The sequence below is a fragment of the Misgurnus anguillicaudatus genome, chromosome 17 (assembly GCF_027580225.2).
Source record: "Misgurnus anguillicaudatus chromosome 17, ASM2758022v2, whole genome shotgun sequence".
NCBI lineage: Eukaryota > Metazoa > Chordata > Actinopteri > Cypriniformes > Cobitidae > Misgurnus > Misgurnus anguillicaudatus.
The window spans coordinates 34,925,100-34,952,043 of NC_073353.2; the positions used below are offsets into that span (position 1 = coordinate 34,925,100).

At 34.7% G+C, this 26,944-nt stretch overlaps 1 protein-coding gene and 1 long non-coding RNA gene across 2 annotated transcripts in view; one reads left to right on the plus strand and one right to left on the minus strand.

The window, feature by feature from the left end:
* Positions 1-26,944, minus strand: part of cwc22 (CWC22 spliceosome associated protein homolog) — a 152,952-nt gene that overhangs the window by 84,711 nt on the left and 41,297 nt on the right. The gene's annotated exons all lie outside the window — the stretch shown is intronic.
* Positions 5,739-7,201, plus strand: LOC141350208 (uncharacterized). Its single transcript, XR_012358201.1, has 2 exons — positions 5,739-6,267; positions 7,047-7,201. It is a non-coding gene; the product is annotated as an uncharacterized lncRNA (long non-coding RNA).

The following is a 26,944-nucleotide window of genomic DNA, read 5'->3' on the forward strand; positions in this document are numbered from 1 at the left end:
ATGGAAATGAACCTGGACATTCAATCTGTCGAAAAATCTCAAAATCGGCAAAATGACCATACGTGAGTTTCACCGGACAGCGACGATATGTCCTTATTGTAATGTATATGCACTCTCTTTGTAATGTCATACTTAAGTTTTTTCAGTTTGTACTTGTTTTTTTTAGTCCTGTTGCAGTTTTGAAGAAGTTCTTGGATCAACACAGACAACACAGCCCTACATCTTGGCAGTTGGGACTTCGAAGAGTAGCATCCATGAGTACTACATTGTGTTGGATGGGCAGCTCATTCCCTGCATGGCTAAGTCCTCTCTCTCAGCCTTTGATGAACTTTTCAAAACTCATTATGTGTTTGGCATTTCATATGATGCTGCTTTGCACAATATGTTTACCTTTCTTCAAACAACCATCTACAACATTGATGTAGGCATTACCCATGAAAGCCCTCGAATCGGAGATCTTCGGGCCAAGGTTCTTAATTAAGTACTGTTGCAAAGTTTTCTTGAAAAGATGTTAAGGTGCTTTGTTTGCAAATTAAGTTCTAGAACAGTTACCGAGTTAATTCGCCATCTCAAGTTTTCTCATGCTTTTTATCCTGGCAGAAGGTTACAGTTGGTATGCGATCAGGATGGGTGTTGTCAAAAATTTGTTACCTTTTCTGGCTTTAAAAAACATATCCAAACAAGGCACAACAGTAGAATATCTGAAATGCTGTCATTAGAACCTCCCTCTAATCCCTCTGTCATGCAGTCATCCAGCATATTTTCAGAAAGTCCAGGAACATCTTTAAGTGCCCATGAGAGAACATCACGAACCCAAGAAATGTGTGCATCACTAATTGCAAAACTGCAGAGTAGTGGAGTAGCTACCAATGTAATTACATCAGTGGCTGAAAATATGGAGGAACTTATTTATGAAATGCACTCGAACATTAAAGAAGGTGTTGTTCAGTTGCTTGAAACTAATGAGCAAAGGGAAGGTGTTGAAGAATATTTTGACAATCTTGAGAATCCCTTCTCTAAATTCACAACAGAGACTCGATGGAAAAAATACTTTTTTGAGACCTGGGGGGTTGTAGAACCAGTTGAAATCCCTTTAGGAGTGAGATATGACACTAGACGAAATACAACTACAGGAACATACGACCAAGTTACAGTCACTGATAAATTTATTTATGTCCCTTTATTACAGACTTTAAATTTCATGTTCAGAAACGAAGAAATCCATAAACATTTTGTACAGCAAAGTGAGGAAAGAGACATTTTAAGAGAGTTCTGTGATGGCAGCTATTTTAAAGAGCATCCTCTCTTTTCCAAAGAAAACAACTCTCTTCAAATACAACTTCTTTATGATGACTTTGAAACCTCAAATCCTCTGGGCTCCAAACATGGCATCCATAAGGTTGGAAGTATGTATTTTGTCTTGAGAAACCTATCTCCTAAGGTTAACTCGGCCCTTATGAATATTCATCTTTTGGCACTTTTTCACACACAAGATGTCAAGAAGTATGGCTTCAGTGCCATCTTGGAGCCTATTGTGCGTGATATTAAAATTCTTGAGAGCTCTGGAATTAAGTTGCCAGTCTCTGATGAACCAGTACGTGGAACAATAGCTCAGGTAACTGGTGATAATTTGGGAATGCACACACTTTTTGGGTTTTTAGAATCATTTAGTGCAAACTATTTTTGCCGGTTTTGTCTTATTGATAAGCTTTCTTCTCAGAGTATTTTTTGTGATGACCATCCGGACGTAGTATTGCGTGACAAAGTTCTACACGATGAGCACTGTCAAAGCCTTCTTTCTGATGCTGGCCTGCAGTCATCATTTGGTGTCAAAAGACCATGTTTACTCAATGAGCTGCAGTATTTTAATATTTCTGACAATTATGCAGTGGATATCATGCATGACATATTAGAGGGAGTGGCACAGTTGGAGATATTTGTCTGACAGCAATGTTGTGTCTTTACAGGCTGCAAGCAATAGAATTTACTCGTTTAACTATGGTTATGTTGAACGTAAAAACCGACCTACTATGCTTAGATTTGAACAAGCTGGAAATGGGGTGGGTCTCAATGCCATCCAGACATTTTGCCTGATTAGAAATTTGCCTCTAATTTTTGGAGATCTGGTTGAACCAGAAAATAAACACTGGAGCTTACTGCTTCTTTTACTACAGATAATAAATATTGTGTTTTCTCCGGTCATCTCGGATGGAATGACTGTTTATCTGAAATATTTGATCTGTGAACACCACACCCTGTTCAAAGAGCTCTATTCAAGAAGTCTTACTCCTAAGCATCACTTCATGGTTCATTATCCCAGATGCATCAGGAAGATAGGGCCACTTGTTCATGTTTGGGGGATGCGTTTCGAAGCAAAACATCGCTTTTTTAAAAAAAGTATTAAAAATTTCAAAAATATTACTAAGTCATTAGCTCTAAAACATCAGATGTCTATTGCATACCACTGGGAATCTCAGCCATTTAAGTGTATTGAGTGTGGACCTGTATCAAGCGTTCAGCTTTGTAGCCTGTTAAACTGTGAATTGATTGCAGAAAAACTGCAAATCGACATTGATTGTTATGTTGATCTTTTTACTTGGATTTCTTGTTTTGGGACAGAATACCGTTCAGGTCTTCTTGTTTGTTCATATATTAAAGATGATCTTCCTGTCTTCAGTAAGATTACTGATATAATTGGATTTGATGGTCAACATTTTTTGTTGACTTGTGATTTTGAGACTTTATGCTTTGTTGAACATCTACACTCATTTCAAGTCCAAGAGGGGCTTTGTAGGAATGTCTCTATTTTGAATGTGGAAACCTTGCGTTTCTTTAAGCCGTTTGACCTTCAAACATCTTATGGATTTCAGCAAAATGACCTTTATATTGTTCCTATACATGTTTTTATATAAAGGCCTTCATTTTAGACAGTGCTTTTGTGCTCCGGTCTTGTTTGGATGTACCTTTTTAAGTAAAGTTGTAGACCTTCACAAATCTTAATCCCTCTACAGTTTTATATATGTTGAAAATGTGAAATTGCACACAAAACATGGACAGTCATATAAAATGAATTAACTTTAATGCTTTGTTGAACTAATGTGTTTGTTCCCAGTATTTAGTAAACATGCTGTACTGAATGTATTTGTGAAAACCAGTTACAAACTGATTCTTGGAAAAAAATAAATATTGATTGTTTTAAAAATGTTCATGACCTGTTTATTAATACACTGCAATCATTTTGAGTATGGTTATGTTAAAAGTAGCAAACAGTTTAAAAATGTATTAATGTTCATTACTTACGTGGTGTTAAAACAGATTTTAACCTTAATTAATGTGCAGTTTTTAAAATAAATGCGTGGTAGGGATTTTACATTCACTACCTCAGTGTAAAAATAAACTCTAAATGTGTGTTTAATACACTCTTGTGGGGAGTAAAACATAATGTACTCTGGAGTATATTGTACACTCTTGGTGTAAAATAATGTACACTGTTTAAGGGTATATATTCAACACTGTTAAAAGTGTTACTTTAACACCAAGCTGGTGGGACCTATATATACACCTGAAAAGTGTACAATTTACACCAGTGGAGTTAAATGAACACTGGGCAATTTGCTGTGTACATAGCTTATTCATCTGTAACAAAGTGTGAATCAACTCACTAGTTCACAGTTTAATTACATGAATTAGCTTCTTAATTACATTTAAATTACATAATATTACACGGGGATAAGCTACGTAAAATAAAGTGTATCAAGAGTGTACTTAAGTGTACTTCATGTGTATCTACATACCTTATCCATCTGTAACGTAGTTTGAATCAACTCACTAGTTCACAGTTTAATTACATGAATTAGCTTCTTAATTACATTTAAATTACATAATATTAAACGGGGATAAGCTACGTAAAATAAAGTGTATCAAGAGTGTACTTAAGTGTACTTCATGTGTATCTACATAGCTTATTCATCTGTAACAAAGTTTGAATCAACTCACTAGTTCATGGTTTAATTACATGAATTAGCTTCTTAATTACATTTAAATAACATACTATTACACAGGGATAAGCTACGTAAAATAAAGTGTATCAAGAGTGTACTTAAGTGTACTTCATGTGTATCTACATACCTTATCCATCTGTAACGTAGTTTGAATCAACTCACTAGTTCACAGTTTAATTACATGAATTAGCTTCTTAATTACATTTAAATTACATAATATTAAACGGGGATAAGCTACGTAAAATAAAGTGTATCAAGAGTGTACTTAAGTGTACTTCATGTGTATCTACATACCTTATTCATCTGTAACGTAGTTTGAATCAACTCACTAGTTCACAGTTTAATTACATGAATTAGCTTCTTAATTACATTTAAATTACATAATATTAAACGGGGATAAGCTACGTAAAATAAAGTGTATCTGGAGTGTACTTAAGTGTACTTCATGTGTTTCTACATACCTTATCCATCTGTAACAAAGTTCCAATCGACTCACTAGTTCACAGTTTAATTACATAAATTAGCTTCTTAATTACATTTAAATTACATAATATTACACGGGGATAAGCTACGTAAAATAAAGTGTATCTAGAGTGTACTTAAGTGTACTTCATGTGTTTCTACATACCTTATCCATCTGTAACAAAGTTTGAATCGACTCACTAGTTCACAGTTTAAATACATGAATTAGCTTCTTAATTACATTAAAATTACATACTATTACACGGGGATAAGCTACGTAAAATAAAGTGTATCTAGAGTGTAGCAGAGCGACGTGATCTCATTAATTTCAATGGAAACCGGGTGACTTCCAGCGGCACGAGCGAAAGTGACTGTTGGCGACCGGATGGGCGTGTCCAGCGACGCGAGAAAGTTAAGAAAAGTTTAACTTTATGCAAATGTCGAGCGAATTTCCGGAGCGATAACCAATAAGAATAAAGCAGTGGAGTTCATGTCATCCTTCTCTCGTCAGTTACTGGCATGGATGGTACTCATTTGTTTATGATAAGCAGATTTAGAAATGCTTCATTGAAAGAGACGGGCGACACACAGCGATAACATCGCTGGCTGTCTGAATGTGGCTTTAGCTTATAGCTAACGGTACTGTTAGCCTGTTATATCGACAAATTAATGCGCAATCGTTTTGTCAAATATGAAGAGTTTCGTTGCAAAACGAGCAGTGTTGGAAAAAGTTACTTCCAAAGTGTAATACATTATATATTACAAATTACTGACATTTGAAAGTAATTAGTTACATTACAATATTACTGTCTCTGAACTGTAATGAGTTACACTACTTTTGCGTTACTTTTGAGTTACTTTCATCAAAAATTGCAGCTGGGTTGCCGGTAATTTACCGTAGATTTAAATTTATGTTATTTACTGCCAACATTTTGTTCAAAGTTAAATGGACATTTAACATTTACAAGTCTTTGTCTTTACAGAGTAAAACAAACAAAAAAAACAGCATCAAGCAAAACATTCTGGGAAACAAAATCTGAAGCAATTGTATAGTTTTATTCTCTTAAGATAAAGACTTGTTAATATTTAAAATTTATTTAACTTTGAACAAACTCTTGCCAGTAAATTACATAAATTTAAATCTACGGTAAATTACCGGCAACCCAGCTGCAATTACATTGTAATTTCTACTGATTTTTGTACAGTGTATATTTTGTAATGCGTTACTCCCAACACTACTAATGAGATAAATCCTTTTTTTTTGTCAAAACATGTTTATTATTATGTTATCATGTTATTATTTTGTTTTATGGTGCTACTTAGCTGTATTTTTTAAGTTATGAAGGTTTAAATCAAAACAAACCAACTGCAGTTGAATTGATGTTAATTGGAATGCACAACCAAAAAACGAGATTTCTTTGCAACGAAACTCTTCATATATTGATGTTTGTATATGTGGTACTAGTTGAATAAAAGATATGGAAACGGAAGACCCCCCATTTAAATTTTGAGTGTTGTATATTTTTTTTCAGAAGAATAAGAACATGAAAAATTTGCCTGAACTGAATTTATTAAAGTACTTCAGGGACACACTTTTCATTGTAAAAGAGTTCTGCAGTAGCAATATATTTGTATGTGTGTGTGCATAGGCGGTCTACATCATACAGACAGCTAGGGGGAGCTCTCGCATAGGTCTGCTTAGTAGTAGTAGCACTTATATACACAAGTTAATGCAGAGAGCAGATAACAGTGATTCGAGATGCTCCGGGAGAAATTAATCTATCTTGTTTAATATTCTTTGCAGGTAAGATTAATTCGAGTATATAACAAGTTAAAGTTGTCTATAAATGGTTGTCATCAGTGTTTAACGTTTTGAGTGAGTTTTGAACAACAAAACTGTATTTTAAGTACTCGTGAATGTAATACGAACTGAAGTAACTATCTTGAAAGTTCCTTTTAAAAACAAAGATTGCTATTTCACAGAGAGAAAAAAATGCAATTATGTTGTTACTTGAATTTTGATGGTAAACAACTATTTGACAGTACCGTGAGTTCAGTAGTGCACACGGAGTTCGCGGGTGTCCGCCATTTTGTTTCAAGTGAATGTTGCCATGGTGATAGTGTTAATAATTGAATTGTAAATGAGATCATATGTTTGCGTATGAAACAAGAGTAAAGAAATATGACAGAAAACTCATATGATGTTGAGATTGTTTTGAGCTTATAATTAGTGCTTAAATAGACAGTTTATGGTTTCTAAAAGAATCTTTAAAAGACAAAAGATAATCTAATGTGAAATGATAATCTAATGTGAATACTGTGAGTCTAAAGAAATGTTAATGTTACTTTTTGGGGTAATTGAGTATGTTCATATGCCTACTTTGGGAAGTTATTTTAATGAGGAGTTCTCGATATATAAGGACATTCTAGTCAAGCTCAAGTTACGTAAAAATATACTTTCTGCTCAGTTGCCATTGTTCTCTTTAGCCAGTAAACTATAGATTTAAAACAGTAAGTCTTAAATAAATGCAATGTCTTAAAATTAAACACTTGTTAATTGAGCTTATTGTCTCTCTTTTTCAGACTACTATTAGGCTGAATCAAAACCTGCCAGACTAAAGTTGATTTTGCGTGAGATAGATGTTGAAAACTCTGACATTCTTCAATGATTAATTGTTCCATTTTTACGCAAATAGTGTACACTATGAATGCTGTGAATAAACATATATTTAAATATATTTATAACATTTTTTTACTGTTTTAATCAGCTTTTATTTAATTGGAAACATTTATTTCAAAAAAATTATTTTGGATATGTTATCAGCTGAAGTCATCTATTCCCAAAATAGCACTCTTTAAGTTAACTAATTATAAACAAACTTGAAGTATACTGGTCACTGGTCTAGCTGCAGGTATGTTAAAGTATACAAAACGTAATATACTTACCATATTCATTTTTACCAGGGTAGTTTTAAGAATTTTGGATTAGCCAAAAAATATAGATCTATAAAATGTGTGCAAACAATCTATTCAAGGTATACTGAGTGTATGTTTGCAAGACACTCATAATACATTTGTATTGTACGTTTAACAAAAATTAAACACAAAAATAAACTCTAAATTCACTTATCAAGCATGCATTTAGCACAAACAGCCATATGCTTAAATTGTACTAAGTACACTTGAAGTTGTTCCACTTTAGCACACAAAAGTACACCAAATACACTTAAAGTAAAATATATGAAGTAAAAAATTTGAACTAATCAATAGCACACTTTAAATATACTGGTCATTAATGTGAGCGCAAGTATACTGAAGTATATCAAAATTAAATATTTTTAGCATTCAGTTTTTTATGAAGTACACTTAAGTACACTCTAGATATACTTTTTTTTACGTAGCTTATCCCCGTGTAATATTATGTAATTTAAATGCAATTCAGAAGCTCTTTCATGTATTTAAACCATGAACTAGTGAGTCGATTCAAACTACGTTACAAATGGATAAGGTATGTAGATACACATGAAGTACACTTAAGTACACTCTTGATACACTTTATTTTACGTAGCTTATCCCCGTGTAATATTATGTAATTTAAATGTAATTAAGAAGCTAATTCATGTAATTAAACCATGAACTAGTGAGTTGATTCAAACTACGTTACAGATGAATAAGCTATGTAGATACACATGAAGTACACTTAAGTTCACTCTTGATACACTTTATTTTACGTAGCTTATCCCCGTGTAATAGTATGTAATTTAAATGTAATTAAGAAGCTAATGCATGTAATTAACAGTGAACTAGTAAGTCGTTTTAAACTTAAGTACACTTAAGTACACTTTTGATACACTTTATTTTACGTAGCTTATCCCTGTGTAATATTATGTAATTTAAATGTAATTAAGAAGCTAATTCATGTAAATAAACTGTGAACTAGTGAGTTGATTCAAACTACGTTACAGATGAATAAGGTATGTAGATACACATGAAGTACACTTAAGTACACTCTTGATACACTTTATTTTACGTAGCTTATCCCTGTGTAATATTATGTAATTTAAATGTAATTAAGAAGCTAATTCATGTAATTAACAGTGAACTAATAAGTTGTTTCAAACTTAAGTACACTTAAGTACACTTTTGATACACTTTATTTTACGTAGCTTATCCCTGTGTAATATTATGTAATTTAAATGTAATTAAGAAGCTAATTCATGTAAATAAACTTTGAACTAGTGAGTTGATTCAAACTACGTTACAGATGAATAAGGTATGTAGATACACATGAAGTACACTTAAGTACACTCTTGATACACTTTATTTTACGTAGCTTATCCCCGTGTAATAGTATGTAATTTAAATGTAATTAAGAAGCTAATGCATGTAATTAACAGTGAACTAGTAAGTCGTTTTAAACTTAAGTACACTTAAGTACACTTTTGATACACTTTATTTTACATAGCTTATCCCCGTGTAATATTATGTAATTTAAATGTAATTAAGAAGCTAATTCATGTAATTAAACTGTGAACTAGTGAGTTGATTCAAACTACGTTACAGATGGATAAGGTATGTAGATACACATGAAGTACACTTAAGTACACTCTTGATACACTTTATTTTACGTAGCTTATCCCTGTGTAATAGTATGTTATTTAAATGTAATTCAGAAGCTAATTCATGTATTTAAACTGTGAACTATGTAACTAGTAACATATGTAGGTACTTGTTATTACATAGTACTACACAAAGTACTTTCAATATGATTACATTGTAACACATATGTAACAAGACCTTTTATTACACCAGTAGTTAGCTTTGTAACAGACTCGACCTGTTACATATGTGTAACAGTTGCAGCTTATTACATGTGCATAATTACAATCTGTAAGTACATGCTGTTCCATAACTTAGTTACATATTAAGTACATTTAGTTGCATGTAATTACACCGTCTACTACTAAGTACTTAATGAGGTAATTACTCTGTATTAAGGACACCTTAAAATAAAGTGTTACCTTTATCAGTTACACTAAAAAAAGAGTGTATACTGTTGCATTTACGCTTATGAACATTGTACAATAAGATAAATTAAGCGCTATTATCATTTAAAAAAATAGGGGTGCGCGGGGCAAAAACTAACATGGGGTTAGTTGCAGGGGCGGAGTGGGACCAAAAAATCTACCAGGAAATTTCGTATACCACCGGCCCTCCGTGGTAAAAAAAAAAAGTCTTGTATTTGAAGTAAAACTACGGTAATACAAATCGTAATCAATCTGCAAAAAAAAAAACATTTTCATAATAATAATAAAATCATTAAATCATGGATAATTTTCCTAAATGAGTAACTATACAAAATGATAACTGTTTGAAAGACGGAGATGAGCACCTGTCAATCAGCTATTACATAACAGAGCGAGACCAGAGATGAACGTGCTCATAAATGGGAGTAATATGGAATACTTTCTTTACATCTTTGAAAAACTGTAAGAATTTTTCCTTTAAATATAATTTTTGTCATATAAAGTTTTGAGAGATAATAATGTTTTTTCCACTGTTATTGTTCATTTATTTTAACGTGCTTGGCGCATTTACCTCAGAGTTTATTTAAGTTATTTTGCTGTTTTTCCGGTTATAATAATACAATTTACATGCCAATCCTACTTCCTTGTCTTTTTATTAATTTCATTATGCTGTTATTTTAAGTTATGTGGATATTAATTGCCATATAAGACGTTCAATGCCGTTATATACTCTCGACTAATATTCAAATCATATGCGGAATAATGTGTGCATCTTTGAATAACTGTAAGAATCTTTCCTTTAAATATAATTTTTGTCATATAAAGTTTTGATAGATAATAATGTTTTATCCTGTTATTGCTCATTTATTTTAACGTGTTTGGCGCATTTACCTCAGAGTTTATTTCAGTTATTTTGCTGTTTTTACGGTAATAATAATACAATTTACATGCCAATCCTGCTTCCTTGTCTTTTTATTCATTTCATTATGCTGTTATATTAAGTTATTATATTTATTGCCATATAAGACTTTCATTGCCATTATATACTCTCGGCTAATATTCAAATCAAAGTTTTGAGAAATAATAATGTTGTGAGGATATATATTGCCATATTGCAGTTGAATACTCTCGTTTATAATATGAAAATCACATAGTAGGAAATATATGATGTGATACTGCAAAGTTACTTCATATTTTTATTTATTATATAGCCATATGGAGACAAACATTTGCAAATGTGCTGATTTGATCCATTCATGTTCTGACCATCAAGCTAACGATTTTAAACATCCTTAATCCACACTTACTATCAAATAGTCTATCTGCTTGATGGATCAATCCGACCGCATGTGTACTCCCATTTGGGGAGAGCTGTTCAATGATCCCCCTATATTTTTAAAAATCCTAAACATGGTTGGACCTGCCGAACAGGTTGAGCACTTTTATGTTGAGCAAAGAGTCTGCACAGTTTGAACAGCGGGAAGCGGCCGCACATCAAGCCGCCAGACGGGGTTGCTAAATAACTTGCAATGTATAACTATTACCAGACCGACCCTTGCAGCCTTAAAACACTACCGGCCCACCGGGAAATGTACCGACTCTCCCGATGGCCACTCCGCCACTGGTTAGTTGTAACATGGACTGTTTACATTACAAGGTTGAGCGTTTTATTTTTCCGGTATTTTTTCACGCTGCCAAAATTATTGGAAATGTATAGTGTTTTTCTAAGTTGGGTGTGTAAGGTACCAAATCCAATGCTATGTCATATTAATCAATGTCTTGTTGACTAAAACATAGCATAAATTTGAAGTATGTCTGCCGCTCTTAGCAACTTTTTTGGTTGGCTTGAAAATATTTTGACTCAGGGTTAATTGTATCGCTGTGTTACAACTAACCCCTCAGGACTTACGATATGAAAACCGCTAACGTTAGCGTAATTCTTGCCGTTGTTTTAAATAGGCTACACACAAATGATTGCTGGCTGCCAACAAAATAAATGTGCTTCTCTTATCAAAAAAATATTTTTGTTCATATATTTAATATTGATTGAATAAGGTCACGTCAAAGATTGAAATCATAATGAAATAAATGGCTAAAATCAGACTTTGGTGCTCATTATCTCTGAATTTGATTTTGAAACTGTAGTATGGTTATTACAGACTGGATCACATATAAAAAAAATTGTCATAATTGTGCTGCTTTTTCTCACATATTAAGACATTTGTATCCATTTATAATTGAACTATTATTAGAAAAGGGCTGGATGAATGAATACAGTGTAGATACCGGTATATTATAGACGGATATATAAACAATATCAACTTTAAGTATATAGACAAAATAGTATTGAAATATTTGTCTGCAAATTGAATTTTTAGCAAGTGTTACAACTAACCCCCTGCCTGTTACTGTTAACCCCACCCACCTATGAGGTAAGTTGTAACGTTTGCACTTCTGAAAATTGACAAAAATGACAAAAAACTGTTCTAAAATTTAACATTTTAATTAAACAAAACATATTAAGTTATACAAAGTAGTGCTGTTGGTTACTAGCCTTTTTTTAGGTTTAATTACACAGAATTCATGATGAATGAATGTATTTTATAAAATGTCATAAAACTGGGGCCCTCCTGGCACCATCTCGTGGCCCCCCTGGGGAGCCCGGCTCCCAGTTTGAGAACCACTCATCTACAGTGTTTACACTTCACGTTTTAATATCAGCTCAGCTCGCTTGGAGCTCAACCAAGGTGATGCTAAAAAAACTATTCCACCCAGTGGAAAAGCCCCCAAAAGTAAGCTGACCCAACCCAACCCGTGGTGTACTATGCAATGGAAAAGTGCAATTAGAGGACTTTGCTGAAAAATCAATGTGGTGTTTAATGGATAACAAAGCTGTATTTCCAAATGGCGTGAGGCATTGATTAAGCGGATTTGAAGCGAAGGTATTCGATTAACGTATAATACATGCCGAGAGTATTCGGTTAACCTTTTAAGCATCACCCCTATTGAGTTAAATCTACACTCTTGGAGCTTTCAAACAATATACAGTTTGTCATGATTAGATAAGAATTCATATGCAAACATTGAAGTAAATGTAGTCGTCCTGCTGGTGGGACAGTGACATTTAGCAGAAAATAAATGTTTTATAAATGAATCAATTACTCTCCCTACATAATTTATTTTATAAAACACTGTTGAAATGTCTATTCTGGAGGCTTAGACCTTTCCAACAACATATAGTTTGTAGTGATAGATTAAAATTTACATCAACAATATTAATGCAAACTTAGGTGTCCCGTATTCGGGATGGCGACGCTTAACAGTTTAATATCATTATCTCATTTTTGACGGAGGTGACGTTTAGCGGCTTTTGCATTTGAGATATGATACTGTATTTTTCTCCCAGTGATTTTATCAATGAAGAATTGATTGTAAGAGGCTTTCCGTAATATTCCAAACAGTTGCAGGGAGGGTTTGTACCCGTATCCCGCGTCAAACACTGGACTCATGCAACAGCCAGTACACTTTCCACTTTCCATGGGAACGGTGTATAATGCCTCCATTGTTACACCAGCCAAAAGCATTACTGGGTGTAAAATGCACATCACTTTTGTGCGGCAGAGGCTTTCAATGCTGTTTAGCATGTAGAAGGATATTTCATCTATTACATCTATTGAATGTGTTTTTTTTTAGGCACACTGAGTTACTGGAACACTGAGTTACTTATTTCAATTGCTGTGCAACATTGGCAAGTACAGGGAAAAACATTTACTGAATGACCTTCTCGAATACTTTACTGCTGAATTCATCCTTGCTTCTCAATGAAATTATTAAATCGAACACAGTAAATATAAGTAACACCCAAATGGCCCCGCTGTAGCAAAATAATGGCACATTAGCAGCAAATTGTGGTTTTTGCAAGGGAAACCATCATGATATATAATTTGGCTTGTACTCTTAGTGAACCTCTGATACTGCCTCGAAAGTTCATCTATAAAGCTTTAAGATATGCAGCTTACTGCTTAATTTACTTTGAAATAAAGCCAAAATGTTGTAACAAATCCCCGTTAAAATAAAGCAGTAAATGTAGCACATATTAACTGCAAAAAAAGAGATTACACCAAGGAAATCGATATTAATGGCCTATAGTATTCCGGCTAACTGGCTTTTTATTTATATTTAAAGAAGGTCGCATTAAAGCCAGAACAGACCGACAGCTGTCCGACACGCCGGCTGCCCTTAGCAAAATCCAGTTTTTCAGCCATCCAGAATTAATTTTCACTTTAGTTTTGCGACCCAGTCCACTTCCTCTTAATAAATATTTCATGCAGCCAGTCTTTGTGGGAAATCTCTCCCGAGTAAGAGCTGACAGAATGGATCTTCAGGATTACCTCTAACACGGAGTAAATGCAGTCGGGCACTTACTATTGTGACTAATGCCTCACCTGCCTGCTTCCCATCAGTCCAATCAAAGCAACAGCTCGTAAAATGAACAAACAAAATGATTGGTCAATTGAACCGGAGCTCCTCGTCTAAAGACTTAACAAGCCCGCCGTGTTTTCATCTCACGGAAAGGGCACCTACAACTACTGTATATGTTGCCATCATGAAAGCACATCACCTTGTATTGTAGCTTAGGGTCGCGGCAGCACTTTGCTTTACACAAGCTTGAAAAAGAGACTCGCTCTGGATCTGTCAGACTAAATCTGTACGGCAGAGATGCATAATTGAACAGCTGGTAAATTACACAAGAGAATGTGATTACATTTCATGAAGGTCTTTTAGCAGTAATGATGTCGCATTATACTTGCATCACATTGTCTCAGGGTCTGTTTAATGAAGCCACTGGCTCTATAATACCTTGAGAGAGACATGCAATATAATTTGCATATCGTCCTTCTCAGATACAGTTGATCAGATAATCCAGAATTGAAAAGTTCTTTTGAGCCAATCACCTGGGCTGGAAATGTCACGTGACACTGCAGGAAAAATATATTATTTGACATTCAGGTAATTTGATCTCATTTGATACGCCAATCCATCTTTGCAGCATTCGATACTGTACATCTTTTGACGACATCCATTTTATGCTTATAATAGCCCTTCAAACTATAGGGTGTGTTGTAGTCAGCTCCCTTGTTCAGTAGGACACTGACCAGGGAGTCAGCCATTTTTAGGCCTGTCTCAATTGCAAAATTCTTCCAGTGCACTAGAAAATTGTTCCCTAAAAAATTCCCTTAAAGGAATAGTCTACTCATTTTCAATATTAAAATATGTTATTACCTTAAAGGGATACTTCACCGATTTAGCATTCAGCTTTGTATCTGTAGAAACCCGGCAGTATTACTGAATGACCATGTTTCCCTCCCTCATTTCCCCCTGAGAGGAGAGATATCTGCATTTTGGTTCTGCAAAAAAGTCCTCCGATGATGTAATATGACGATTTTTGCATCATCGGAGGACTTTTTTGCAGAACCAAAATGCAGATATCTCTCCTCTCAGGGGGAAATGATGGAGGGAAAGATGGTCATTCAGTAATACTGCCGGGTTTCTACAGATACAAAGCTGAATGCTAAATCGGTGAAGTATCCCTTTAACTAAGAATTGTTGATACATCCCTCTATCATCTGTGTGCGTGCACGTAAGCGCTGGAGCGCGCTGCGATGCTTCGATAGCATTTAGCTTAGCCCCATTCATTCAATGGTACCATTTAGAGATAAAGTTAGAAGTGAACAAACACATCAACGTTTTTCCTATTTAAGACGAGTAGTTATACGAGCAAGTTTGGTGGTACAAAATAAAATGTAGTGCTTTTCTAAGCGGATTTAAAAGAGGAACTATATTTTATGGCGTAATAGCACTTTTGGGAGTACTTCGACTCGCCTAAAAAATTCCGCTCCCCTTCTCCCTCTCATAATGGGAGAGGGAGGGTGTTACTGCGCCGAGTCGAAGTACTCCCAAAAGTGCTATTACGCCATAAAATATAGTTCCTCTTTTAAATCTGCTTAGAAAAGCGCTACGTTTTATTTTGTACCACCAAACTTGCTCGTATAACTACTCGTCTTAAATAGGAAAAACGTTGATGTGTTTGGTCACTTCTAACTTTATCTCTAAATGGTAGCATTGAATGAATGGGGCTAAGCTAAATGCTATCGAAGCGTCGCAGCGTGCTCCAGCGCTTACGTGCACGCACACAGATGATAGAGGGATGTATCAACAATTCTTAGTTAAGGTAATAACATATTTTAATATTGAAAATGAGAAGACTATTCCTTTAATGCATTAGCCTGGGTTTACCCATGCTGCCTTGCAAACAAATTTATTCACGCTGCAAGTCCAGCATGGAAACCACGGACCAATTTTTCCTCTGAAATAGGGAACCAATCACAGAATGGGGAGGTGGCAGCCAGATGATGACGATGTGTATGCGACACACCGAAGTGGTTTTGTTTATCCAACACGGCAGCAGACGTGAAATTACTTTTCAATGCAGCCTTAGATGGTGTACTAAGTAACTTTTGAACACAAGTTTATTTTAAAAAAAGAGCAACTTTTGGCGTTAAAAAATTTCATATCCAAGAAGGATGTTTGGATATGGCAAGACATGATAGCCACAGAGTTTTATAGGACCAACCTGCTAGGCATCGTCGTCGACGAAGTCCATTTAACTTATAAATGGTAAGTGGTATTTATTAATATCATATTGTCATTATGCCTTTACTGTGGTTGTCAAAGTGTCACTAATTGTGTTGCTTTTCAATATCAATATACAGCTACCAGTTTAGTTGCATAGCTTTCAGCTGTGCACACGTGCCGATAAAAGTTGTTGACTCGTGAATTTATGTCCCTCTACATACGTCATCTGGTATAATTGAAACGATTAGCTATGAGCTACGTACAGACGCATTTGATAGACATTCGTAGCGCCCAATAAACGACTCCTGGCATTCGTAAACCACACCTCAAATACGAGAAAATGAGCATGCGGTTCACAGACCACGTCTCACTCTCTACATGATGGAATATCATTCACAAGTTATTTTGGCTAAAACGACATTTAACCAAATTCAAGTTTATTTTGGCTAGAAGTGGGTTACTTATAGCTGAAATATATTGGGTCTATAGTTAACCTAGACAGTGAAATGATGGCTATTGCTAGCTGGGTAAATAGTCCAGCCACCAGAAAATAAGTCATCAAGTGTCTCAATGTACAGTAAGCAATACACCTTACCAGTGCCCAAGCATGTACACTATATATTGATTCACAACCTACAGAGCAAAGGAAGTGATTAAAGGGATACTCCACTTTTTTGGAAAATATGCTAATTTTCCAGCTCCCCTAGAGTTAAAATTTTGATTTTACATTTTAGGAATCCATTCTGTTGATATCCGGGTCTGGCGCTACCACTTTTAGCATAGCTTAACATAATTCATTGAATCTGATTAGACCATTAGCATTGTGCGCTTAAAAAAATAACCAAAGTGTTCCGATATTTTTTTCTATTTAAAACTTGACTCTTCTGTTGTTACATTGTGTACTAAGGTGCCAGACCCGGAGATCGGCTGAATGGATTCCAAAACGTTAAAAATCAAAGGTTGAACTCTAGAGGAGCTGGAAAATGAGCATATTTTCAAAAAAAGTGGAGTGTCACTTTAAGACACACCCATTATATTACAAATATTGGCAATATAGGTAAGTTGCTTGCAGAATAGAGAGCTAGTTTTGAATTGTTATAAGAACAGAAAGATTTTTTTTTAACCATATGGTGTAGATCAACATCTGGCAGTATAGGGGCAAACAGACATACGCTAACCTGCCAAACCTTACATTTACTTATTCTCCTTTTAATTGTGTCAAGGGCAGGCCATATTGAAACATTTTATCATGTCTTCATTTATTTCTGCTTCTTTTCAAAAAGCTTTTATTTCTATACAAAGAAATGTCATTTCCACCACAATGTGAATAGGCCTACTGGAAATGATGATGGAAATGGCATAAAAGTTCAGGAAACAAGATTTAGAGTTTGAAAAGTTTTTCATTTTGGAAAATTCACAGTGCCGAGTTGTATAAAGCCCCAGTTTAAACATTCAGCTAGGTTGATGGAGAGGGACAGATTCATGCAGGATCTCATTACGCACCTGCTTTTATCATCTTGTCAAGCGATAAACCTGTGTCATGTTCTTCATTATCTCCCCTGGTGCCGCAATCACAGTAATGAATCCACTATTATGTGCGAGCTGTGTAAAGAGGCCGGCTCTTTATCACATTGCGTAATGTGATCTTAAAGTCTCGAGCCTTTCGAAAAGACTGCAGTTTAAAAGCTTCCATATTTATTTCATGTCAATTCATCTGCAAGTCGGCTGTGGTTAGAAAGCTCTCTGTAAAAAGAGAAATGTAAGATTCAGTTTGGCCTTTAGGGATCTTTTGTATGTCGAGATGAAATAGTAAACCAGCATTCCTTCATGGTACACACACATTACAGAGGCCACTGACTACAGTGAAGAAGTTTAGCAGTATGTATTTGCACAGCTACACTGTAAAAAAAAATCCGTAGAAATTACAATGTTATTGCAGCTGGGTTGCCGGTAATTTACCGTAGATTTACATTTATGTTATGTACTGGCAAGAATTTGTTCAAAGTTAAATAAATTTTAAATATTATCAAGTATTTATCTTTACAGAATAAAACTATACAATAACAGCCTCATGCAAAGCATTCTGGGAATCAGAAATCATCATCAACCTTTTTCTGTTTTTTTGCTTCAGATTTTGTTTCCCAGAATGTTTTGCTTGATGCTGTTTTTTTAGTTTTACTCTATAAAGACAAAGACCTGTAAATGTTTAATGTTCATTTAACTATTAACAAAATATTGTCAGTTAAAAACATAAATTTAAATCTACGGTAAATTACCGGCAACCCAGCTGCAATTTCTACGGAATTTTTTTACAGTGTATAAACAAGTGTAAAGTATTGTTATTGTTTTTGTTTGTTTGGAAAGAATAGCAAAACCATGCATATAGCAATAAAGTCACTTTAGGGAAGTCGTGCCACTAGGCGGCCAGGTTTGCAATGCCTGCAGGCATTTATTTCAGTCATGCAAGACTAAAGTCATATCTACTTGAATGACGAAAGACAGATCTCTCTAAAAATACATTGCTAAATTCACAATTAAACAACATATTTCTGAGCTGTATAACTTTTGTTTCTTAAAGGACAAGTTTGGTATTTTACACTTAAAGCCCTGTTTTCAGATTGTTTATGATGAAATAGAACGGTTTTGACTGAAATTTGGACATATGATGCTGGCCCGAGAATTTTCGGTTGTTTGTTGTATCACCTCCCACCTCTACAATGGATGTATAGGTGCACTGGAACAATCCTTACTAAAATGCATTAAACTTTCGTTTACAAAGACGTGAAACTCACAGAGTGTTCAGGGGTGTTTACTGATATTATCAAACAAAAATCGCTGCAAAAGATGCTTTCCAGCAGGTGTTTTAGCATTCGTTGTAAACTTGTGGACCTATTTTTCCAAACGCCTCACACCCGTATATTCTTCCGCCGAGAGCTTGAATAATAAACACTCCAGCCCAGTTGGTGGCAATAATCCGCCTTTGACAATTGCAAGAATACAAACAATGTTCCCGGCGCTGAGTAATACCGTACCTCACAGCACATCTAATACAAGTCAATGGAGTTGGACAAAAACTACGATAAAACCTGTTGGAAAGAATCATTTTCAGCGATTTTTGTGTGAGCATATCAGTGAACACCCCTGACCACTCGATGAGTTTCACGTCTTTGTAAACGAAAGTTGAATGCATTTTAGGAAGGATTGTTCCTGTGCACCTATACAGCCATTGTAGAGGTGGGGGTTGATAAAACAAACACCCGAAAATCCTCGGGACAGCATCATATGTCCAAATTTCAGTCAAAACGGTTCTATTTCATCATAAACAATCTGAAAACAGGGCTTTAAGTGTAAAATACCGAACTTGGACTTTAATAATTATTTTAACATCAAGTAAGTCCTGCAATCTATTTTCTAATTCCTGCATGTTTTAAAACCGAAACCAAAATTTTAGACATGCAAGTGGATGGACAACCATCCTTTGTGTATTAGTTACGCATTTAGGACAGTACAGCTCTCAGAAAACATACAAATAAAAGTCATTTTAGATGTTTAAAGGATAATTCCGGTATTTAACACTTTGAGTCTCACTTCTGGTTTGTTTTGGATGAACTACAGTGATGGACACAGAAATTTTGACAATGGGTCGTGTCTTGAGTTTTTGACTCGTTTAGAAGCGTCTCTTGACTGCTTCAGAATGGAAGTCAATGGCCATGTACAAACATGTCATTAAAACAACACTTAATGTTCATTTTCAAAACTGTGCTACTCACCGAGTGGTTTGTGGTGTTTGTTGATGATTAAAAACAAGTTGTGTAGCGAAATACAGTTTCTGTCATGTTTGATTTGGCATTTTGTAAAATTCCATTGACTTCTCTGGAAGACTCATTGCTCGCTGATATATCACTCCGCCGCCGGGAAACAGAAAAGGGTCTGTTTACATGTGGTTGTAGTTTTTTCGCTCGGTTTCTCTCAGAAGAAATTTTCCCCATATTTGTAGGGCTGGAACAGAATATTCGAATATTCGTTCTGTGGGTTGAAATTCGATTTTCAGTTTTGAGATTCGAATATATATATATATATATATATATATATATATATATATATATATATATATATATATATATATATATATATATATATATATATATATATATATATTACAGCGTTAATGCAGAGCTTTTGCCAAGCAGGAAGTGCGCTTCACGCTCCCGCTCTATAGGTGGCGCAGAGAGACCAACATCCATAGCCAACAGCCACCAAACGCCACCAGTGGAAGAGATCCCCTCGAACGAAAGCGCGCTTCCTGCTTTGGCATTCACGCTAATAGTGTTGTAAATAATGTTCACTTTCTTGCAAAAACTGATTGATTTGCTTCACAAGACGTCAATATGTCACACGGAGTTATGGGGGATTACTGTTGTATTGGATATATATGCTTTAGCTCTTAAAGTGTGCCGATCTGTTGACTTGCATGACGGAGCACCGGGGTTTCTGCAAAATATCTTCTTTATTGTTCTGCTGATGAAAAAAACATATTGGATGGTGTAAGTGTTATAAAAAAACTTGATTTTGAAAATATGCTACCGTTTTATTACAGTTTGTTGGACTACGTTCATTCATGCTTCAGACTCAAATATAGAGCGGAAGTATATACGCGGTTGTGAGGTATCTGAAAAAATAGTTCCACTATAGCAAATAACACGGATTGAAATCATACATTTGCGCCAATATATTTGTTTTTAATCATCAACGAACACCACGAACCACTCGGTGAGTAGTACAGTTTTGAAAATGAACGTTAAGTGTTGTTTTAATGACATGTTTGTGCATGGTCATTGACTTCCATTCTGAAGCAGTCAAGAGACGCTTCTAAATGAGTCAAAAACTCAAGACACGACCCATTGTCCATCACTGTAGTTCATCCAAAACCAGAAATGAGACTCAAAGTGTTAAATACCGGAATTATCCTTTAACGACCATTTAGAGCATTGGATTCGCTAGATGAGAGCTTAATGTTCTTATTTTTATGAAAACCTCCGACTCATCTAGACAGCACGGGTCACATTTACTGTCTAAGGCTGCGTCTCAGTTTACAACTATGGCTAGACCAAGGGTCAAGATAAAATTGCACGTAACGGGTGTGTTAATCACCCATTAACAAAATTGGTGGCGTTAAAATGAATTTGCATTAACACGTTATTAACGCATTAATTTTGACAGCCCTAATCACATTACTTCCATAGTATCTGTTTATCCAACTATAAAAGTCAATGGTTTAGTTGTGTGCTTATTATCCATTTATCAAAATTTCTTCATTTGTGTTTATCAGAAAAAAAATCCTACATGTCTAAAACAACCTGAGGGTGAGTAAATGATGGCATCATTTTTATTTTTGGGTGAACTATCCCTTACCCCTTTAAGCACAAATTGTGCTAAAACATCTTTTATCAAGGTTGTTTTAGCTACTGTGCATGCACATATGTTGGCAAGCGCCTCACACGACTCTGTACAGAGCCCCTCCCCTAGAGAATCGTCAGTCTTTATCGATTGACGATTGGTTCCTTTAACTGGAAGGCGGGACTTCAGTTGCCAGAGCCACCATTTTGAGTGTTGCAATGTCCACTATTCATAGTAATAGGAGTGCTCAATCTTGTAATATCCATTATCTTGTGTAACAATTACATTGTTCCTGTAGCTCAGTTGGTAGAGCATTGCATTAGCATCACAAGGTCATGGGTTCAATCCCAGGCTACACACATAATGATAAAAGATGTATACTATAGGTTGCCTTGGATAAAGGGTATTTTAAATATATGGTATAGAAAGCGCAGATAAACATGCATACATCAGATGGATCTGTAAATGGATGGTAGGTGGTCTGTGGACGTGCCGAGTGCATCTGACTCCCTGTGACTGTAAAGATGTTCATTAATTTCACTCCAATAATGAGCCCTCAAGAACATAAGTGGTTGTGAAACACGCCAGGAGTTTGCTTCAATTTCCCCGGAGGCATTTCAGCTCCACTACATTTAAAACCTGTTTGACAGAGAAGATACCTATACAGCAGTCGAAGTCTTTGGACTGTAAAGATAGCTGTAAACAATAACAGATTAGATTATATTTAAATTCCAACTCTTAAAGGGATAGTTCATCGAAAAAATCCGGTAATCTTTCTTTAACCTCAGAAAAAGTGTGGAAATTTAAGTGTTATTGTCACTCTTTTTTCATACAAAGTGAAGTGGGCTTAGCAGTTACTACAACTAAACTACAACTGAAATAAAAATCACACGGTTACCATGGTTTTACGATGGTTTTGCTATAGTAACTATAGTTAAACCTTGTTTTGTAGGTAAATCAGGTTTTACAAATGGCAATCAACACTGTCAGATTTTTTTTAAACCTTCTTATCATGGTTACTCCCTTTTACTATAATAAAACCAATGTTCAAAAGAAAATCTTTTTTGTGTTTCACTGAATAAAAAAAGGGTAACAGTTTACTTGAAGGGGTGTGCATAAGACTGACATAAAACCTGCATAATCATGACATGACACGTGCTATAAACATGAAGGAGATTTTATGCACGTTTATGACAAATGTCGTTAAGTGTCATTTGTTCAATTATGTCATTTTTAATGCAAAGATGACATTGTTTGAGATGTCTTTGTTATGACAACTTGACATAAACCAATATATCATAACTTGTCATAAATCTGTCATAAACATGACACAGCAGAATAAATATCAAACTTAAGAAACTACCTAGCTTTATGGGTTAACATTACATTAAACAGTCTTAAAAATGTCATTAAGTGTTAATACTCTGTCAAATAGTTTTAAACCACATCATTAATATTTTTCTTGACCTCAAGTGCTACAAATTGAACTTGTTAAAATGTCAATACGTGTTAATACTATGTTTAATAATTTGAAATACCATAACAAAATGCAACGGACACGTCAAAAGATTATACTTAACTTTATGTATGTGCACAATACATAAAAAAACTGACAACTAACAGAACTTGTTCTTCCTCACACAGAGGGTTCTAAAATTTTCTGACATAGAAGAAAAAGCTAACAAAATATTTTATTTATTTATTTAATTAATTTAATCTAATTAACTGTTTTTGTACGGATATGTATCCAACGCTGCAACGTTTTCATTTAATTTTAGGTGAATCGGTTTCCAAATGCAATAAAATATAACTGTATCCATTATTATTATTATTATTATTATTATTATTATTATTATTATTATTATTATTGGATGATTTATTTTATTAACACCTGGAAAAAAACTTTAAAAAACCCATTATGAACTGAAGAATATTCATGACGCTGTTATAAAACTATTTGACAAAGTATTAACACTTAATGGCATTTTAATGACAAATTCAATATGTATCACTGGTAAAAAGTGGTCAGTTATGTTGTCTTAGTAATGTCAAGTTGTCATGACAAGTTATGATGTATGTCATCTTTGCATTAAAAGTTACATAATTGAACAAATGAAGAGTATGGTTCCAAAATGCAATAAACGCCATTTTTGAAAAAAATGAGTTACTGCCAGAATCAGTATTATATCAGGTCAGTATTAAAAAGTAAATTCTTAATTTTACGCAAAATCCATCCGCCAAGTTATTCTGTCATCTTTTCACCCTTTTTTCCCAAAATGCAATAAACGCCACTCCCCCTTTTCTACAGAATGCCATAAATCCGCTCCACAGATTACAGCGCACCATTCCACGCAATGTAAACAAACAATGGCGGCGCGTTGAGTACACGGAATCCTAGTTTTCCTCATATACTTTGTACTTCGTGATCACCAAACAAACAATAACAAAATAATACTTTAATAGCATTGATAAACCTGTGATGGTTTTCTGTGACAGGAAAGAAACGTAAGTCATCAACATCTAATAATTTACGCAAGAGGCACTCGGGAGACGGGTGCTTGTTTGCCCGGGCCGACAGCATCAAGTTTCTGTCATGATAACACATTGACCCCAAAGGATCTTATGAAAAACTTTACATAATTTTACTCAGTCAACGAAAATCGAGCAGGACCAAAACATTTTACAACTGATCGCTGTGAAAAACGTTAAGCGACGACGTCAAGTATAACCGCAGCAATGACAGTGTTCTTAATATCACAAAGTAAGTGTTTTGATTAATGACATTAATGTTTATATTTTTAATTAGTGTGTACAACTAGTCAACTAAATGAATATAACATGGCAAAGATGAATGCACATTTATATAGGCGATTGATTCAATGGATTTATTGCATTTTGTGGAAAAAAAGAATCCGTTTTTATAATAAATCTTTGAAAATCAAGTTATGGATTTGAATTGTTTATGTTTTTATAACCTAAAGATGCTATGTGAAAGTTTGTAACAGAAAATAGTGGTTTTCATCTTGTCACTTTCTTGGTATAGAAAACACGTTTTAACCGAAATTTGTCAAAATCGATTTATTGCGTTTTGGAACCAAACTCTTCAAATAACACTAATGATAGTTGTCATATATGTGCATAAATCTTCTTCATGTTCATGACACGTGTCACGTCACGATTATGAAGATGTCATGGCACTCTTATGAACATCCCTTCAAATAAAGTGTCAAAAAGTCAAACAGGCTTGAAGAAATTTACATTTTTGACTGAACTATCCCTTTAAGAGCACCAGCTGCTACTGCAAATAAAACATACAGTGATGTGAGTCCACAGTACTTGTGTGGTCTTTGGGGAAGGGTGGTGGCGAATCAACATTTAATTTTTATCATCTGGTGGATTTTAAATGCTATCATGCAATCAACATTTCTTTCCTTGGGGTGAGCTCCTGAAAGTGGGCTGGCTTGTCATGAAAACCCATACACACATGCACAAAAACAACACAAATCCACACAAACATTCCCAGCAGACTTGTCAAGCATATGCTTATTTCCCAAAGCCCCTATCCAGACGTTGTTAAGATCTATTGCAGTGTCTGAAATGATGTTGCGTGTGCTTCTATTGCTTGTCGAAAGTACGCCGTAATGATGCTATATTACAGATCAAACATCTGTTGAGATGAACACGAACAGCAATCTGCCTTTACATGAACAGAAACAGTATTCACTGCTAAACATGCTTATTTGTTAACTTCTATCCATTTATTTATGATCTGGACGCTATACAGGGATTAAGGTAAAATGTGACACTACTTTGCGAGCTGTATTTGACTGTAAGGGTGTGTTCATGAAGCTGAGATCTCAGTAAATCACAAACCAGGAAAGGAGGGACATTCATATTTTATGACCGAAGAAAGCAGAAACCTACAACGATTCCAAACACAGTATTTCTATACATGATTTGAGGTCATGAGCCATTTTATAAACAGTCAGTCAGGTGGACCCGCAATTGATTTATGCCCCATCAGTGCCTTAAAACAACCATATGAATCACATTTAATTATTATATGATGAATTCATTACATTTATAATTGGAGTCAGTTTAAATGAGTCAGGTCATATTTGACTTGAGCCGGGCCTTGCAGACCAATTTATCAACCGTTGTGTTATCTAACATTAATTTAAATCCCTCATGATATCAAGACGCTAAACGCTGGGTGTGAGGGATTAAAGACGGACTCGTCTTCAAGAGAGGTCATTCAGTTCAAACTCTGGACCTTTGAATGGTTTAAGCACTGGAGTCACCCAATGCATTTTAAGGATAGGGACAAAAAAGAAAAATGCTAGCGTGAAAGAGGATTTGACAACACTAACTATGACTGGCATTAGAAAAAATACATCTACATATTTCACATGGTGATCTTGATTGTACTTCCATGTCAAGAAACAAAGCTAGATGTCAGGAAAAAAAAATGCATTTATAGTTATGGTCATGCAAGTGCCCATGATCCTTTTAACTAATTCCCCACCAGCCATTTTTTTTTTTAAAGTTGCCCACCAGCATTTTTGTGATTTTCACAAAAGTTTCACAAAATACACTCCAGGAAATGTTTCTTCTAAAAATATATAAACAAATACCATAAATAAAAGAACAGACTCTCTACTTTCAAACAAACAATAAACAAACAAAACGGGAAAAAAAGTTTCATCCTATCTATATTTTTTTCTCTGCTTATAAACTCTTAAATATGGGTATTTTTATTAATACATTTTTTTTAGCAAAAATCTGAAATAATTGTTTTTTGTAAAGGAATTTTGTTAGAGATCAGATTCAAAACGATGATCAAAACATACACAGAGTTTAAAATGAGTAAATAATGTTTTGGCTTCATTTTTTTATAAACTGGGTAAGTGTCCCATCTAGTGGATAATCACTTTATTGCAGATCAACATAAAAATGTAATCAGGAACACTTTTTTTATGCAAATGTTTTCTCTTAATTGAAGAGATAACTCGTCAATGGCGCGAAAAGAGTTAATGACAAAAAATGCTAGGCAAACCAGATCTATTGATTCTTATACAGATTGTATTTCTTCAGATATTTATCGCGTTTAAACAAACATTAAAAGGCATTTAATTTTGTAACTTAAAAAGAGAAATAGCAAATAGTATGGCTGTGCAAGAATGAATGTTACATAAATACACAAATCTGTATTTTTAGGGTTTTAAACAAACATCCATTATTAAAAAATTGGGCAGTACCTTACCACGATTCACTGGTAAGCTTATAACAATGATTTATTAGTTGAGCTGTCCGGTCAGATTTCACAATGTCGGTTGTTTCTCAATACACGTAGTTCGTAAAGAATGCGGCAATTTTATGTTTTAAACAGAGATGGCGCCAGAGAGGTAAAATTTATAGATT